The sequence below is a fragment of the Carcharodon carcharias genome, chromosome 1, assembly GCF_017639515.1.
Source record: "Carcharodon carcharias isolate sCarCar2 chromosome 1, sCarCar2.pri, whole genome shotgun sequence".
Taxonomy (NCBI): Eukaryota; Metazoa; Chordata; class Chondrichthyes; order Lamniformes; family Lamnidae; genus Carcharodon; species Carcharodon carcharias.
In genome coordinates, this window is record NC_054467.1 from 85445837 (window position 1) to 85462409 (window position 16573).

A 16573-nucleotide genomic window follows, 5' to 3' on the forward strand; every position below is an offset into this window, starting at 1 on the left:
TGAGTGTTCTCAGCGCAGCACCTTCCAGGAGGTGAGTGATCTTGACACAGCAGCTTCCAGGAGTTTGAATATTCTCAGCACAGCAGCTTCCTGGAGGTGAGTGTTCTCAGCACAGCAGCTTCCAGGAGGTGAGTGTTCTCAGCACAGCAGCTTCTAGGAGTTGAGTGTTCGCCGCAAAGCAGCTTCCAGGAGGTCAGTGTTTTAGCACAGCAACTTCCAGGACGTGAGTGTTCGCAGCACAGTAGCTTCCAGTAGGTGAGTATTCCCAGCACAGCAGATTCTCGGAGTTGAGGGTTCTCCGCACAGCAGCTTCCAGGAGGTGAGTGTTCTCAGCACAGCAGCTTTCAAGTGCTAAGTGTTCTCAGCACAGCAGCTTCCAAGACATGAGTTTTGTCAACACAGCAGCTTCCAGGAGTTGAGTGTTCTCATTGCAGCACCTTCCAGGGGGTGAGTGATCTTGACACAGCAGCTTCCAGGAGTTGAATATTCTCAGCACAGCAGCTTCCTGGAGGTGAGTGTTCTCAGCACAGCCGCTTCCAGGAGTTGAGTGTTCTCCGCACAGCAGCTTCCAGGAGGTAAGTGTTTTAGCACAGCAAATTCCAGGACGTGAGTGTTCGCAGCACAGCAGCTTCCAGGAAGTGATTGTTCCCAGCACAGCAGCTTCTAGGAGTTGAGGGTTCTCCGCACAGCAGCTTCCAGGAGGTGAGTGTTCTCAGCGCAGCAGCTTCCAAGGGTTGAGTTTCCTCAGCACAGCAGCTTCCAGGAGGTGAGTGTTCTCAGCACAGCAACTTCCAGGACGTGAGTGTTCGCAGCACAGCAGCTTCCAGTAGGTGATTGTTCCCAGCACAGCAGCTTCTAGGAGTTGAGGGTTCTCCGCACAGCAGCTTCCAGGAGGTGAGTGTTCTCAGCGCAGCAGCTTCCAAGGGTTGAGTTTCCTCAGCACAGCAGCTTCCTGGAGGTGTGTTTTCTCTGTGCAGCAGCTTCCAGGAGGTGTGTTTTCTCTGTGCAGCAGCTTCCAGGAGGTGTGTTTTCTCTGTGCAGCAGCTTCTAGGAGGTGAGTGGTCTCAGCACAGCAGCTTCTAGGAGTTGAGTGTTCTCCGCACAACAGCTTCCAGGAGGTGAGTGTTCTCAGTGTAGCAGCTTCCAGGAGGTGAGTGTTTAACACAGCAAATTCCAGGAGGTGAGTGCTCCCAGCACAGCAGCTTCTAGGAGCTGAGTGTTCTCCGCACAGCAGCTTCCAGGAGGTGAGTGTTCTCAGCTCAGCAGCTTCCAAGAGTTGAGTGTTCTCGGCACAGCAGCTTCCAGGAAGTGAGTTTTCTCAGCGCAGCACCTTCCAGGGGGTGAGTGATCTTGGCACAGCAGCTTCCAGGAGTTGAGTGATCTCAGCACATCAGCTTCCCGGAGCTGAGTTTCTCAGTACAGCTGCTTCCATGGGGTGAGTGATCTTGACACAGCAGCTACCAGCAGGAGGTGAGTGTTCTCGGCACAGCAGCTACCAGGGGGTGAGTGTTCTCAGCACAGCAGCTTCCAGCAGGTGAGTGTTCTCAGCACAGCAGCTTTCAAGAGCTAAGTGTTCTCAGCATAGCAGCTTCCAGGATGTGAGTGTTCTCAGCGCAGCAGCTTCCGGGACGTGAGAGTTGTCAGCACAGCAGATTCTAGGAGGTGAGAGTTCTCAGTGCAGCAGCTTCCAGCAGGTGAGTGTTCTCGGCACGCAGCTTCCAGGAGGTGAGAGTTCTCAGTGCAGCATCTTCCAGGAGGTGAGTGTTCTCATTGCAGCAGCTTCCAAGAGTTGCGTGTGCTCGGCATAGCAGCTTCCAGGAAGTGAGTTTTCTCAGAGCCTCAACTTCTAGGAGATGAATCTGCTCAGCACAGAAGCTTCCAGGAGTTGGATATTCTCGGCACAGCAGCTTCCAGGAGTTGAGTGTTCTCAGCGCAGCACCTTCCAGGGCGTGAGTGATCTTGGCACAGCAGCTTCCAGGAGTTGAATATTCTCAGCACAGCAGCTTCCTGGAGGTGAGTGTTCTCAGCACAGCCGCTTCCAGGAGTTGAGTGTTCTCCGCACAGCAGCTTCCAGGAGGTGAGTGTTTTAGCACAGCAAATTCCAGGACGTGAGTGTTCGCAGCACAGCAGCTTCCAGGAAGTGAGTTTTCTCAGCGCAGCACCTTCCAGGGGGTGAGTGATCTTGGCACATCAGCTTCCCGGAGCTGAGTTTCTCAGTACAGCTGCTTCCATGGGGTGAGTGATCTTGACACAGCAGCTACCAGCAGGAGGTGAGTGTTCTCGGCACAGCAGCTTCCAGGGGGTGAGTGTTCTCAGCACAGCAGCTTTCAAGAGCTAAGTGTTCTCAGCATAGCAGCTTCCAGGATGTGGGTGTTCTCAGCGCAGCAGCTTCCAGGACGTGAGAGTTGTCAGCACAGCAGATTCTAGGATGTGAGAGTTCTCAGTGCAGCAGCTTCCAGCAGGTGAGTGTTCTCGGCACGCAGCTTCCAGGAGGTGAGAGTTCTCAGTGCAGCATCTTCCAGGAGGTGAGTGTTCTCATTGCAGCAGCTTCCAAGAGTTGCGTGTTCTCGGCATAGCAGCTTCCAGGAAGTGAGTTTTCTCAGAGCATCAACTTCTAGGAGATGAATCTGCTCAGCACAGAAGCTTCCAGGAGTTGGATATTCTCTGCACAGCAGCTTCCAGGAGTTGAGTGTTCTCAGCGCAGCACCTTCCAGGGGGTGAGTGATCTTGGCACAGCAGCTTCCAGGAGTTGAATATTCTCAGCACAGCAGCTTCCTGGAGGTGAGTGTTCTCAGCACATCCGCTTCCAGGAGTTGAGTGTTCTCCGCACAGCAGCTTCCAGGAGGTGAGTGTTTTGGTACAGCAACTTCCAGGACGTGAGTGTTCGCAGCACAGCAGCTTCCAGGAGGTGATGGTTCCCAGCACAGCAGCTTCTAGGAGTTGAGGGTTCTCCGCACAGCAGCTTCCTGGAGGTGAGTGTTCTCCGCACAGCAACTTCCAGGATGTGAGTGTTCGCAGCACAGCAGCTTCCAGTAGGTGATTGTTCCCAGCACAGCAGCTTCTAGGAGTTGAGGGTTCTCCGCACAGATGCTTCCAGGAGGTGAGTGTTCTCAGCGCAGCAGCTTCCAAGGGTTGAGTTTCCTCAGCACAGCAGCTTCCAGGAGGTGTGTTTTCTCTGTGCAGCAGCTTCCAGGAGGTGTGTTTTCTCTGTGCAGCAGCTTCTAGGAGGTGAGTGGTCTCAGCACAGCAGCTTCTCGGAGTTGAGTGTTCTCCGCACCGCAGCTTCCAGGAGGTGAGTGTTCCAGCGCAGCAGCTTCCAGGAGGTGAGTGTTTAACACAGCAGCTTCCAGGAGGTGAGTGCTCCCAGCACAGCAGCTTCTAGGAGCTGAGTGTTCTCCGCACAGCAGCTTCCAGGAGGTGAGTGTTCTCAGCTCAGCAGCTTCCAAGAGTTGAGTGTTCTCGGCACAGCAGCTTCCAGGAAGTGAGTGTTCTCAGCGCAGCACCTTCCAGGAGGTGAGTGATCTTGACACAGCAGCTTCCAGGAGTTTGAATATTCTCAGCACAGCAGCTTCCTGGAGGTGTGTGTTCTCAGCACAGCAGCTTCCAGGAGGTGAGTGTTCTCAGCACAGCAGCTTCTAGGAGTTGAGTGTTCGCCGCAAAGCAGCTTCCAGGAGGTGAGTGTTTTAGCACAGCAACTTCCAGGACGTGAGTGTTCGCAGCACAGTAGCTTCCAGTAGGTGAGTATTCCCAGCACAGCAGATTCTCGGAGTTGAGGGTTCTCCGCACAGCAGCTTCCAGGAGGTGAGTGTTCTCAGCACAGCAGCTTTCAAGTGCTAAGTGTTCTCAGCACAGCAGCTTCCAAGACATGAGTTTTGTCAGCACAGCAGCTTCCAGGAGTTGAGTGTTCTCATTGCAGCACCTTCCAGGGGGTGAGTGATCTTGACACAGCAGCTTCCAGGAGTTGAATATTCTCAGCACAGCAGCTTCCTGGAGGTGAGTGTTCTCAGCACAGCCGCTTCCAGGAGTTGAGTGTTCTCCGCACAGCAGCTTCCAGGAGGTGAGTGTTTTAGCACAGCAAATTCCAGGACGTGAGTGTTCGCAGCACAGCAGCTTCCAGGAAGTGATTGTTCCCAGCACAGCAGCTTCTAGGAGTTGAGGGTTCTCCGCACAGCAGCTTCCAGGAGGTGAGTGTTCTCAGCGCAGCAGCTTCCAAGGGTTGAGTTTCCTCAGCACAGCAGCTTCCAGGAGGTGAGTGTTCTCAGCACAGCAACTTCCAGGACGTGAGTGTTCGCAGCACAGCAGCTTCCAGTAGGTGATTGTTCCCAGCACAGCAGCTTCTAGGAGTTGAGGGTTCTCCGCACAGCAGCTTCCAGGAGGTGAGTGTTCTCAGCGCAGCAGCTTCCAAGGGTTGAGTTTCCTCAGCACAGCAGCTTCCTGGAGGTGTGTTTTCTCTGTGCAGCAGCTTCCAGATGGTGTGTTTTCTCTGTGCAGCAGCTTCCAGGAGGTGTGTTTTCTCTGTGCAGCAGCTTCTAGGAGGTGAGTGGTCTCAGCACAGCAGCTTCTAGGAGTTGAGTGTTCTCCGCACAACAGCTTCCAGGAGGTGAGTGTTCTCAGTGTAGCAGCTTCCAGGAGGTGAGTGTTTAACACAGCAAATTCCAGGAGGTGAGTGCTCCCAGCACAGCAGCTTCTAGGAGCTGAGTGTTCTCCGCACAGCAGCTTCCAGGAGGTGGGTGTTCTCAGCTCAGCAGCTTCCAAGAGTTGAGTGCTCTCGGCACAGCAGCTTCCAGGAAGTGAGTTTTCTCAGCGCAGCACCTTCCAGGGGGTGAGTGATCTTGGCACAGCAGCTTCCAGGAGTTGAGTGATCTCAGCACATCAGCTTCCCGGAGCTGAGTTTCTCAGTACAGCTGCTTCCATGGGGTGAGTGATCTTGACACAGCAGCTACCAGCAGGAGGTGAGTGTTCTCGGCACAGCAGCTTCCAGGGGGTGAGTGTTCTCAGCACAGCAGCTTCCAGCAGGTGAGTGTTCTCAGCACAGCAGCTTTCAAGAGCTAAGTGTTCTCAGCATAGCAGCTTCCAGGATGTGGGTGTTCTCAGCGCAGCAGCTTCCAGGACGTGAGAGTTGTCAGCACAGCAGATTCTAGGATGTGAGAGTTCTCAGTGCAGCAGCTTCCAGCAGGTGAGTGTTCTCGGCACGCAGCTTCCAGGAGGTGAGAGTTCTCAGTGCAGCATCTTCCAGGAGGTGAGTGTTCTCATTGCAGCAGCTTCCAAGAGTTGCGTGTTCTCGGCATAGCAGCTTCCAGGAAGTGAGTTTTCTCAGAGCATCAACTTCTAGGAGATGAATCTGCTCAGCACAGAAGCTTCCAGGAGTTGGATATTCTCGGCACAGCAGCTTCCAGGAGTTGAGTGTTCTCAGCGCAGCACCTTCCAGGGGGTGAGTGATCTTGGCACAGCAGCTTCCAGGAGTTGAATATTCTCAGCACAGCAGCTTCCTGGAGGTGAGTGTTCTCAGCACATCCGCTTCCAGGAGTTGAGTGTTCTCCGCACAGCAGCTTCCAGGAGGTGAGTGTTTTGGTACAGCAACTTCCAGGACGTGAGTGTTCGCAGCACAGCAGCTTCCAGGAGGTGATGGTTCCCAGCACAGCAGCTTCTAGGAGTTGAGGGTTCTCCGCACAGCAGCTTCCTGGAGGTGAGTGTTCTCCGCACAGCAACTTCCAGGATGTGAGTGTTCGCAGCACAGCAGCTTCCAGTAGGTGATTGTTCCCAGCACAGCAGCTTCTAGGAGTTGAGGGTTCTCCGCACAGATGCTTCCAGGAGGTGAGTGTTCTCAGCGCAGCAGCTTCCAAGGGTTGAGTTTCCTCAGCACAGCAGCTTCCAGGAGGTGTGTTTTCTCTGTGCAGCAGCTTCCAGGAGGTGTGTTTTCTCTGTGCAGCAGCTTCTAGGAGGTGAGTGGTCTCAGCACAGCAGCTTCTCGGAGTTGAGTGTTCTCCGCACCGCAGCTTCCAGGAGGTGAGTGTTCTCAGCGCAGCAGCTTCCAGGAGGTGAGTGTTTAACACAGCAGCTTCCAGGAGGTGAGTGCTCCCAGCACAGCAGCTTCTAGGAGCTGAGTGTTCTCCGCACAGCAGCTTCCAGGAGGTGAGTGTTCTCAGCTCAGCAGCTTCCAAGAGTTGAGTGTTCTCGGCACAGCAGCTTCCAGGAAGTGAGTGTTCTCAGCGCAGCACCTTCCAGGAGGTGAGTGATCTTGACACAGCAGCTTCCAGGAGTTTGAATATTCTCAGCACAGCAGCTTCCTGGAGGTGTGTGTTCTCAGCACAGCAGCTTCCAGGAGGTGAGTGTTCTCAGCACAGCAGCTTCTAGGAGTTGAGTGTTCGCCGCAAAGCAGCTTCCAGGAGGTGAGTGTTTTAGCACAGCAACTTCCAGGACGTGAGTGTTCGCAGCACAGTAGCTTCCAGTAGGTGAGTATTCCCAGCACAGCAGATTCTCGGAGTTGAGGGTTCTCCGCACAGCAGCTTCCAGGAGGTGAGTGTTCTCAGCACAGCAGCTTTCAAGTGCTAAGTGTTCTCAGCACAGCAGCTTCCAAGACATGAGTTTTGTCAGCACAGCAGCTTCCAGGAGTTGAGTGTTCTCATTGCAGCACCTTCCAGGGGGTGAGTGATCTTGACACAGCAGCTTCCAGGAGTTGAATATTCTCAGCACAGCAGCTTCCTGGAGGTGAGTGTTCTCAGCACAGCCGCTTCCAGGAGTTGAGTGTTCTCCGCACAGCAGCTTCCAGGAGGTGAGTGTTTTAGCACAGCAAATTCCAGGACGTGAGTGTTCGCAGCACAGCAGCTTCCAGGAAGTGATTGTTCCCAGCACAGCAGCTTCTAGGAGTTGAGGGTTCTCCGCACAGCAGCTTCCAGGAGGTGAGTGTTCTCAGCGCAGCAGCTTCCAAGGGTTGAGTTTCCTCAGCACAGCAGCTTCCAGGAGGTGAGTGTTCTCAGCACAGCAACTTCCAGGACGTGAGTGTTCGCAGCACAGCAGCTTCCAGTAGGTGATTGTTCCCAGCACAGCAGCTTCTAGGAGTTGAGGGTTCTCCGCACAGCAGCTTCCAGGAGGTGAGTGTTCTCAGCGCAGCAGCTTCCAAGGGTTGAGTTTCCTCAGCACAGCAGCTTCCTGGAGGTGTGTTTTCTCTGTGCAGCAGCTTCCAGATGGTGTGTTTTCTCTGTGCAGCAGCTTCCAGGAGGTGTGTTTTCTCTGTGCAGCAGCTTCTAGGAGGTGAGTGGTCTCAGCACAGCAGCTTCTAGGAGTTGAGTGTTCTCCGCACAACAGCTTCCAGGAGGTGAGTGTTCTCAGTGTAGCAGCTTCCAGGAGGTGAGTGTTTAACACAGCAAATTCCAGGAGGTGAGTGCTCCCAGCACAGCAGCTTCTAGGAGCTGAGTGTTCTCCGCACAGCAGCTTCCAGGAGGTGGGTGTTCTCAGCTCAGCAGCTTCCAAGAGTTGAGTGTTCTCGGCACAGCAGCTTCCAGGAAGTGAGTTTTCTCAGCGCAGCACCTTCCAGGGGGTGAGTGATCTTGGCACAGCAGCTTCCAGGAGTTGAGTGATCTCAGCACATCAGCTTCCCGGAGCTGAGTTTCTCAGTACAGCTGCTGCAATGGGGTGAGTGATCTTGACACAGCAGCTACCAGCAGGAGGTGAGTGTTCTCGGCACAGCAGCTTCCAGGGGGTGAGTGTTCTCAGCACAGCAGCTTCCAGCAGGTGAGTGTTCTCAGCACAGCAGCTTTCAAGAGCTAAGTGTTCTCAGCATAGCAGCTTCCAGGATGTGAGTGTTCTCAGCGCAGCAGCTTCCGGGACGTGAGAGTTGTCAGCACAGCAGATTCTAGGAGGTGAGAGTTCTCAGTGCAGCAGCTTCCAGCAGGTGAGTGTTCTCGGCACGCAGCTTCCAGGAGGTGAGAGTTCTCAGTGCAGCATCTTCCAGGAGGTGAGTGTTCTCATTGCAGCAGCTTCCAAGAGTTGCGTGTGCTCGGCATAGCAGCTTCCAGGAAGTGAGTTTTCTCAGAGCCTCAACTTCTAGGAGATGAATCTGCTCAGCACAGAAGCTTCCAGGAGTTGGATATTCTCGGCACAGCAGCTTCCAGGAGTTGAGTGTTCTCAGCGCAGCACCTTCCAGGGCGTGAGTGATCTTGGCACAGCAGCTTCCAGGAGTTGAATATTCTCAGCACAGCAGCTTCCTGGAGGTGAGTGTTCTCAGCACAGCCGCTTCCAGGAGTTGAGTGTTCTCCGCACAGCAGCTTCCAGGAGGTGAGTGTTTTGGTACAGCAACTTCCAGGACGTGAGTGTTCGCAGCACAGCAGCTTCCAGGAGGTGATGGTTCCCAGCACAGCAGCTTCTAGGAGTTGAGGGTTCTCCGCACAGCAGCTTCCTGGAGGTGAGTGTTCTCCGCACTGCAACTTCCAGGATGTGAGTGTTCGCAGCACAGCAGCTTCCAGTAGGTGATTGTTCCCAGCACAGCAGTTTCTAGGAGTTGAGGGTTCTCCGCACAGTTGCTTCCAGGAGGTGAGTGTTCTCAGCGCAGCAGCTTCCAAGGGTTGAGTTTCCTCAGCACAGCAGCTTCCAGGAGGTGTGTTTTCTTTGTGCAGCAGCTTCCAGGAGGTGTGTTTTCTCTGTGCAGCAGCTTCCTGGAGGTGTGTTTTCTCTGTGCAGCAGCTTCTAGGAGGTGAGTGGTCTCAGCACAGCAGCTTCTCGGAGTTGAGTGTTCTCCGCACTGCAGCTTCCAGGAGGTGAGTGTTCTCAGCGCAGCAGCTTCCAGGAGGTGAGTGCTCCCAGCACAGCAGCTTCTAGGAGCTGAGTGTTCTCCGCACAGCAGCTTCCAGGAGGTGAGTGTTCTCAGCTCAGCAGCTTCCAAGAGTTGAGTGTTCTCGGCACAGCAGCTTCCAGGAAGTGAGTTTTCTCAGCGCAGCACCTTCCAGGGGGTGAGTGATCTTGTCACAGCAGCTTCCCGGAGCTGAGTGTTCTCAGTACAGCTGCTTCCATGGGGTGAGTGACCTTGACACAGCAGCTACCAGCAGGAGGTGAGTGTTCTCGGCACAGCAGCTTCCAGGGGGTGAGTGTTCTCAGCACAGCAGCTTCCAGCAGGTGAGTGTTCTCAGCACAGCAGCTTTCAAGAGCTAAGTGTTCTCAGCATAGCAGCTTCCAGATGTGAGTGTTCTCAGCACAGCAGCTTCCAGGACGTGAGAGTTGTCAGCACAGCAGATTCTAGGAGGTGAGAGTTCTCAGTGCAGCAGCTTCCAGCAGGTGAGTGTTCTCGGCACGCAACTTCAAGGAGGTGAGTGTTCTCATTGCAGCAGCTTCCAAGAGTTGAGTGTTCTCGGCACAGCAGCTTCCAGGAAGTGAGTTTTCTAAGAGCATCAACTTCCAGGAGGTGAATCTTCTCAGCACAGCAGCTTCCAGGAGTTGTTTGTTCTCAGCACAGCACCTTTCACGGGCTGAGTGACCTTTGCACAGCAGCTACCAGGAGTTGAGTATTCTCAGCACAGCAGCTTCCAGGATGTGAGTGATCTTCGCACAGCAGCTTCCAGGAGGCGAGTGTTTTCAAAGCAGCAGCTTCCAGTAGGTGAGTGTTCTCTGTGCAGCAGCTTCCAGGAGGTGAGTGTTCTGAACACAGGAGCTTCCAGGGGCTGAGTGATCTTGGCACAACAGCTTCCAGGAGTTGAAAATTCTCAGCACTGCAGCTTCCAGGAGGTTAGTGTTTTTGGCACAGCAGCTTCCAGGTGGTGAGTGTTGTCGGCACAGCAAGTTCCATGAGGTCTGTGTTCTCAGTGCAGCAGCTTCCAGCAGATGAGTGTTCTTAGTAGAGCAGCTTCCAGGGGGTGAATGATCTGGGCACAGCAGCTTCCAGGAGTTGAGTATTCTCAGCACAGCAGCTTCAAGGAGGTGAGGATTCTCGGCAAAGCAGCTGGCAGAGGTTGAGTGTTCTAGGCACAGCTGCTTCCAGGAGGTGAGTGTTCTCAGCAAAGCAGCTTCCAGGAGGTGAGTGTTTTCAGAAGAGCAGCTTCCAAGATTTGAGTGTTCTCGGCACAGCAGCTTCCAGGAGGTGAGTGTTTTCAGAAGAGCAGCTTCCAAGAGTTGTGTGTTCTCGGCACAGCAGCTTCCAGGAGCTGAGTGTTCTCAGCACAGCAGCTTCCAGGAGATGAGTGTTTTAGCACAGCAGCTTCCTGGAGCTGAGTGTTCTCAGCAAAGCAGCTTCCAGGAGGTGAGTGCTCTCAGCACAGCAGCTTCTAGGAGTTGAGTGTTCTCCGCACAGCAGCTTCCTGGAGGTGAGTGTTTTAGCATAGCAGCTTCCAGGACGTGAGTGTTCTACGCACATCAGCTTCCAGGAGGTGTGCTTTCTCTGTGCAGCAGCTTCCAGGAGTTGAGTGATCACAGCACATAAGCTTCCCGGAGCTGAGTGTTCTCAGCACAGCAGCTTCCATGGGGTGAGTGATCTTGACACAGCAGCTACCAGCAGCAGGTGAGTGTTCTCGGCAGAGCAGCTTCCTGGGGGTGAGTGTTCTCAGCACAGCAGATTCCAGGAGGTGAGTGTTCTCAGCACAGCAGCTTTCAAGAGCTAAGTGTTCTGAGCATAGCAGCTTCCAGGATGTGAGTGTTCTCAGCACAGCAGCCTCCATGACATGAGAGTTGTCAGCACAGCAGCTTCCAGGAGGTGAGAGTTCTCAGTGCAGCAGCTTCCAAGTGGTGAGTGTTCTCGGCACGCAGCTTCCAGGAGGTCAGTGTTCTCATTGCAGCAGCTTCCAAGAGTTGAGTGTTCTCGGCACAGCAGCTTCCAGGAAGTGAGTTTTCTCAGAGCATCAACTTCCAGGAGGTGAATCTTCTCAGCACAGAAGCTTCCAGGAGTTGGTTATTCTCAGCACAGCAGCTTCCAGGAGGTGAGTGTTTCAGCACAGCAGCTTCCTGGAGGTGAGTGTTCTCAGCAAAACAGCTTCCAGGAGGTCAGTGCTCTCAGCACAGCGGCTTCTAGGTGTTGAGTGTTCTCCGCACAGCAGCTTCCAGGAGGTGAGTGTTTTAGCACAGCAGCTTCCAGGACGTGAGTGTTCTCAGCACAGCAGCTTCCAGGAGATTAGTGTTCCCAGCACAGCAGCTTCTAGGAGTTGAGGGATCTCCGAACAGCAGCTTCCAGGAGGTGTATTTTCTCTGTCTAGCAGCTTCCAGGAGCTGAGTGATCTCAGCACATAAGCTTCACGGAACTGAGTGGTCTCAGCACAGCAGTTTCCAAGGGGTAAGTGATCTTGACACAGCAGCTACCAGCAGGAGGTGAGTGATCTCAGCACAGGAGCTTCCAGGGGGTGAGTGTTCTCAGCACAGCAGATTCCAGGAGGGGATTGTTCTCAGCACAGCAGCTTTCAAGAGCTAAGTGTTCTCAGCATAGCAGCTTCCAGGATGTGAGTGTTCTCAGCACAGCAGCTTTCAAGAGCTAAGTGTTCTCAGCATAGCAGCTTCCAGGATGTGAGTGTTCTCAGCACAGCAGCCTCCAGGACATGAGAGTTGTCAGCACAGCAGCTTCCAGGAGGTGAGAGTTCTCAGTGCAGCAGCTTCCAAGAGGTGAGTGTTCTCGGCACGCATCTTCCAGGAGGTGAGTGTTCTCATTGCAGCAGCTTCCGAGAGTTGAGTGTTCTCGGCACAGCAGCTTCCAGGAAGTGAGTTTTCTCAGAGCATCAACTTCCAGGAGATGAATCTTCTCAGCACAGAAGCTTCCAGGAGTTGGATATTCTCGGCACAGCAGCTTCCAGGAGTTGAGTGTTCTCAGCGCAGCACCTTCCAGGGGGTGAGTGATCTTGGCACAGCAGCTTCCAGGAGTGAATATTCTCAGCACAGCAGCTTCCTGGAGGTGAGTGTTCTCAGCACAACCGCTTCCAGGAGGTGAGTGTTCCCAGCACAGCAGCTTCTAGGAGTTGAGGGTTCTCCGCACAGCCGCTTCCAAGAGGTGAGTGTTCTCAGTGCAGCAGCTTCCAAGAGTTGAGTTTCCTCGGCACAGCAGCTTCCTGGAGGTGTGTTTTCTCTGTGCAGCAGCTTCCAGGAGTTGAATATTCTCAGCACTGCAGCTTCCAGGAGGTTAGTGTTTTTGGCACAGCAGCTTCCAGGTGGTGAGTGTTGTCGGCACAGCAAGTTCCACGAGTTTTGTGTTCTCAGTGCAGCAGCTTCCAGCAGGTGAGTGTTCTTAGCACAGCAGCTTCCAGGGGGTGAATGATCTGGGCACAGAAGCTTCCAGGACTTGAGTATTCTCAGCACAGCAGCTTCCAGGAGGTAGGTGTTCTCAGCAAAGCAGCTTCCAGGAGGCGAGTGTTTTCAGAAGAGCAGCTTCCAAGAGTTGAGTGTTCTCGGCACAGCAGCTTCCAGGAGGTGAGTGTTCTCAGCACAGCAGCTTGCAGGAGGTGAGTGTTCTCAGCAAAGCAGCTTCCAGGAGGTTAGTGTTTTTGGCACAGCAGCTTCCAGGTGGTGAGTGTTGTCGGCACAGCAAGTTCCACGAGGTCTGTGTTCTCAGTGCAGCAGCTTCTATGAGTTGAGGATTCTCCGCTCAGCAGCTTCCAGAAGGTGTGTTTACTCTGTGCAGCAGCTTCCAGGAGTTGAGTGGTCTCAGCACATAAGCTTCCCGGAGCTGAGTGTTCTCAGTACAGCAGCTTCCATGGAGTGAGTTATCTTGACACAGCAGCTACCAGCAGGAGGTGAGTGTTCTCGGCACAGGAGCTTCCAGGGGGTGAGTGTTCTCAGCACAGCAGCTTTCAAGAGCTAAGTGTTCTCAGCATAGCAGCTTCCAGGACGTGAGAGTTGTCAGCACAGCAGCTTCCAGGAGGTGAGAGTTCTCAGTGCAGCAGCTTCCAAGAGGTGAGTGTTCTCAGCACGCAGCTTCCAGGAGGTGAGTGTTCTCATTGCAGCAGCTTCCAAGAGTTGAGTGTTCTCGGCACAGCAGCTTCCAGGAAGTGACTTTTCTCAGAGCATCAACTTCCAGGAGGTGAATCTTCTCAGCACAGAAGATTCCAGGAGTTGTATATTCTTGGTACAGCAGCTTCCAGGAGTTGAGTGATCTCAGCACATAAGCTTCCTGAAGCTGAGTGTTCTCAGCACAGCAGCTTCCGGGGGGTGAGTGTTCTCGGCACAGCAGCTTCCAGGAAGTGAGTTTTCTCAGAGCATCATCTACCAGGAGGTGAATCTTCTCAGCACAGCAGCTTCGAGGAGTTGAGTGTTCTCAGCACAGCAGCTTCCAGGAAGTGATTTTTCTCAGAGCATCAACTTCCAGGAGATGAATCTTATCAGCACAGAAGCTTCCAGGAGTTTGATATTCTCGGCACAGCAGCTTCCAGGAGTTGAGTGTTGTCAGCGCAGCACCTTCCAGGGGGTGAGTGATCTTGGCACAGCAGCTTCCAGGAGTTGAATATTCTCAGCACAGCAGCTTCCTGAAGGTGAGTGTTCTCAGCACAGCCGCTTCCATGCGGTGAGTGTTCTCAGCACAGCAGCTTTTAGGAGTTGAGTGTCCTCCGCACAGCAGCTTCCAGGAGATGAGTGTTTTAGCACAGCAGCTTCCAGGACGTGAGTGTTCGCAGCACAGCAGCTTCCAGTAGGTGAGTGTCCCCAGCACAGCAGCTTCTAGGAGTTGAGGGTCATCCGCACAGCAGCTTCCAGAAGGTGAGTGTACTCAGCACAGCAGCTTCCAAGAGTTGAGTTTCCTCAGCACAGCAGCTTCCTGGAGGTGTGTTTTCTCTGTGCAGCAGCTTGCTGGAGGTGAGCGGTCTCAGCACTGCAGCTTCCAGGAGGTGATTGTTTTACCACAACAGCTTCCAGGACGTGAGTGTTCGCAGCACAGCAGCTTCCAGTAGGTGAGTGTTCCCAGCACAGCTGCTTCTAGGAGTTGAGGGTTCTCCGCAGTGCAGCTTCCAGGAGGTGAGTGTTCTCAGTGCAGCAGCTTCCAGGCGCTGAGTGTTCTCAGCACAGCAGCTATCTGGAGGTGAGTGTTCTCAGCACAGCAGCTTTCAAGAGCTAAGTGTTCTCAGCATAGCAGCTTCCAGGACGTGAGAGTTATCAGCACAGCAGCTTCCAGGAGGTTAGAGTTCTCTGTGCAGCAGCTTCCAAGAGGTGAGTGTTCTCAGCACAGCAGCTTCCAGGACGTGAGAGTTGTCAGCACAGCAGCTTCCAGGAGGTGAGAGTTCTCAGTGCAGCAGCTTCCAAGAGGTGAGTGTTCTCAGCACGCAGCTTCCAGGAGGTGAGTGTTCTCATTGCAGCAGCTTCCAAGAGTTGAGTGTTCTCGGCACAGCAGCTTCCAGGAAGTGACTTTTCTCAGAGCATCAACTTCCAGGAGGTGAATCTTCTCAGCACAGAAGATTCCAGGAGTTGTATATTCTCGGCACAGCAGCTTCCATGAGTTGAGTGATCTCAGCACATAAGTTCCTGAAGCTGAGTGTTCTCAGCACAGCAGCTTCCGGGGGGTGAGTGTTCTCGGCACAGCAGCTTCCAGGAAGTGAGTTTTCTCAGAGCATCATCTACCAGGAGGTGAATCTTCTCAGCACAGCAGCTTCGAGGAGTTGAGTGTTCTCAGCACAGCAGCTTCCAGGAAGTGATTTTTCTCAGAGCATCAACTTCCAGGAGATGAATCTTATCAGCACAGAAGCTTCCAGGAGTTTGATATTCTCGGCACAGCAGCTTCCAGGAGTTGAGTGTTGTCAGCGCAGCACCTTCCAGGGGGTGAGTGATCTTGGCACAGCAGCTTCCAGGAGTTGAATATTCTCAGCACAGCAGCTTCCTGAAGGTGAGTGTTCTCAGCACAGCCGCTTCCATGCGGTGAGTGTTCTCAGCACAGCAGCTTTTAGGAGTTGAGTGTCCTCCGCACAGCAGCTTCCAGGAGATGAGTGTTTTAGCACAGCAGCTTCCAGGACGTGAGTGTTCGCAGCACAGCAGCTTCCAGTAGGTGAGTGTCCCCAGCACAGCAGCTTCTAGGAGTTGAGGGTCATCTGCACAGCAGCTTCCAGAAGGTGTGTGTACTCAGCACAGCAGCTTCCAAGAGTTGAGTTTCCTCAGCACAGCAGCTTCTTGGAGGTGTGTTTTCTCTGTGCAGCAGCTTGCTGGAGGTGAGCGGTCTCAGCACTGCAGCTTCCAGGAGGTGATTGTTTTACCACAACAGCTTCCAGGACGTGAGTGTTCGCAGCACAGCAGCTTCCAGTAGGTGAGTGTTCCCAGCACAGCTGCTTCTAGGAGTAGAGGGTTCTCCGCAGAGCAGCTTCCAGGAGGTGAGTGTTCTCAGTGCAGCAGCTTCCAGGAGCTGAGTGTTCTCGGCACAGCAGCTTCCAGGAGGTGAGTGTTCTCAGCACAGCAGCTTCCAGGAGGTGAGTGTTTCAGCACAGCAGCTATCTGGAGGTGAGTGTTCTCAGCAAAGCAGCTTCCAGGAGGTGAGTGCTCTCAGCACAGCGGCTTCCAGGAGTTGAGTGTTATCCGCACAGCAGCTTCCAGGAGGTGAGTGTTTTAGCACAGCAGCTTCCAGGAGTTGAGTGTTCCCAGCACAGCAACTTCTAGGAGTTGAGGGATCTCCACACAGCAGCTTCCAGGAGGTGTGTTTTCTCTGTGCAGCAGCTTCCAGGAGTTGAGTGATCTCAGCACATAAGCTTCCCGGAGCTGAGTGTTCTCAGCTCAGCAGTTTCCATGGGCTGAGTGATCTTGACACAGCAGCTACCAGCAGGAGGTGAGTGTTCTCGGCACAGGAGCTTCCAGGGTGTGAGTGTTCTCAGCACAGCAGATTCCAGGAGGTGAGTGTTCTAAGCACAGCAGCTTTCAAGAGCCAAGTGTTCTCAGCATAGCCGCTTCCAGGATGTGAGTGTTCTCAGCACAGCAGCTTTCAAGAGCTAAGTGTTCTCAGCATAGCATCTTCCAGGATGTGAGTGTTCTCCGCACAGCAGCCTCCAGGACATGAGAGTTGTCAGCACAGCAGCTTCCAGGAGGTGAGAGTTCTCAGTGCTTCAGCTTCCAAGAGGTGAGTGTTCTCGGCACGCAGCTTCCAGGAGGTGAGTGTCGTCATTGCAGCAGCTTCCAAGAGTTGAGTGTTCTTGGCACAGCAGCTTCCAGGAAGTGATTTTTCTCAGAGCATCAACTTCCAGGAGGTGAATCTTCTCAGCACAGAAGCTTCCAGGAGTTGGATATTCTCAGCACAGCAGCTTCCAGGAGGTGAGTGTTTCAGCACAGCAGCTTCCTGGAGTTGAGTGTTCTCAGCAAAGCAGCTTCCAGGAGGTGAGTTCTCTCAGCACAGCGGATTCTAGGTGTTGAGTGTTCTCCGCACAGCAGCTTCCAGGAGGTGAGTGTTTTAGCACAGCAGCTTCCAGGACGTGAGTGTTCTCAGCACAGCAGCTTCCAGGAGATTAGTGTTCCCAGCACAGCAGCTTCTAGGAGTTGAGGGATCTCCGCACAGCAGCTTCCAGGAGGTGTGTTTTCTCTGTCTAGCAGCTTCCAGGAGTTGAGTGATCTCAGCACATAAGATTCCCGGAGTTGAGTGTTCTCAGCACAGCAGTTTCCAGGAGGGGAGTGTTCTTGACACAGCAGCTACCAGCAGGAGGTGAGTGATCTCGGC